This window comes from Malurus melanocephalus, unplaced genomic scaffold, assembly GCF_030028575.1.
Source record: "Malurus melanocephalus ecotype Western Australia unplaced genomic scaffold, MMel_1.1 scaffold_139, whole genome shotgun sequence".
NCBI classification, from domain to species: Eukaryota; Metazoa; Chordata; class Aves; order Passeriformes; family Maluridae; genus Malurus; species Malurus melanocephalus.
In genome coordinates this window covers 1229922-1231742 of record NW_026623371.1, presented here as the reverse complement: position 1 = coordinate 1231742, position 1821 = coordinate 1229922, and positions in this window count along the sequence as shown.

The window sequence follows — 1821 nt, the reverse complement described above, 5'->3', positions numbered from 1 at the left end:
ATTTATGAGAGTAAATAAGGTGTTGCTAGAATCAAAGTCAAGAGAATGGACTGATTTGAACTTTATTGAACTACAAAGTCTATACAAGAATACGAAAAGATAGATAAGCCAATATATTTGACTTACATGGAGGATGACTGTGTGGATGTATTAAATAAAAGATTTTCATTATTATTCTACCCAAGGGAATGGAAATCTCTTTTAGCCCTTGAACATATTCCCAGTGATATAATTTCCATGGCTTCAGACCTTGAAGACTTCTTTTTTGTTCTTGGCATACAATCCTACCKGCATAGAAATCTCTGGCAAAGTCTTCATTGCCTTAAACTATTTGAATGTATGTGCCTCCACAATGAAGGAAAAGTAGTCTGGAAATACTGTCTCAGGGAAAAAAATCCTAATGATATTGGACCCCTTGAGATCAGTGGCTGTTGGTTTGGGATTTTAGTGTGCTTGTATGTAATTATGCTTGAAGAAATATTTTTATACGTTTAGAATCCATTTTGATGAGCACCTTATGTGTCAGACTCATTCATCCAACAATGCTCGAACAAACCATGAGTTTGGAGGCTTTGYATAGGTGTAGGAATAATATAAATAGAATGTCTTATTTAGGCAGTCATGGAAAAGTGTAGCTTCATGTTTAAAAGTTTAGATCTAAGTACCRTGTTTGAAGCTTAACTTTTCCTGAAGACAACAGTGTGTGTATGTATTTAATAAATATTTTCAGGTAAAGAGAAAATTATTTTAACCTTTTCTGCTTCAATAGTGCTAAAGCCTACAATGTTGTTTTTTTTTTCTTAAGTTTTCTTGGACTTGCRAAAAAATGTTTAAAAGAACATTTGTTGCCTGCATGAGCATATTCTTTTTTGTTGTTAAATCAGCTGAAATGGTATTCAACTACACAAGAACTTAAATTTCAACACTGACKAAGCTGATTAAAACCTATTTAATCAGGCTGTAATGTGATCAAATTTGGTCTGAAAGGTCAGGCTAAAATAGCTCCCTATTTCTCCATCAGATGTTTATTATCTCTTAGGTTAAATCCATCTGAGAGAGGTTTTGCTTAGGCAGAATGACATGCATATGAAATTAAGAGGCTGGTAGAWTTGCCTTTATGAGGAAATGCAAAGAAAGGGGCTTGTAATATGTTTTTTTTCTTCAAGATATACAGACCAATTGAAAGGGAAAAAAAGGCTGAGATATTGAAGGGAGAGGGTGGGAAGAAAATAATAAAACAGAAAAAGAGTGATTACAGAAAAAGAAAAATAACAGAATTAAAGACAGCTGRTCAGACCAGTTATTTTCAATGTGCCAGTATTTTATTTTTACATCTTGTTTCTTTTCTTTTTAGTCAAAGTAATCTGGTTTTCTTTATATCTGTCTTCATAAATATTCTACCATTTCTCAATCTGGTTTTCTTTTACTTCTGCATTTTTCATGCCTTTTTGTCAAAATCTATATCATTTTGAGAGGAGGGAGTATCTAGYCATGTACCTTATTCTTCCTGCCTAAATGAGAAGCTCTGGAAACTGAAGTTCTTGAGGGTCTTGGTTTGAACCTTATTTTGACCACTAATATTGGAAATATATTTTGATTTAGCACTGAGTATTAACTTAGTAATTTGCCTACCATTTTGACCAATAAGGACAGAAAAGACCTTTCACCCTCCATTTTATTAATTGTAAATATCAGTATTTTTCCACTGGTTTTTCTGCATTTGTCATTTCTGTAACTCTTCATTGCTATACCCACATCAGTTTTTCCCTTTCCTGGAGAAACCTTTCCACTCTCCTCTCCTCTCCTCTCCTCTCCTCTCCT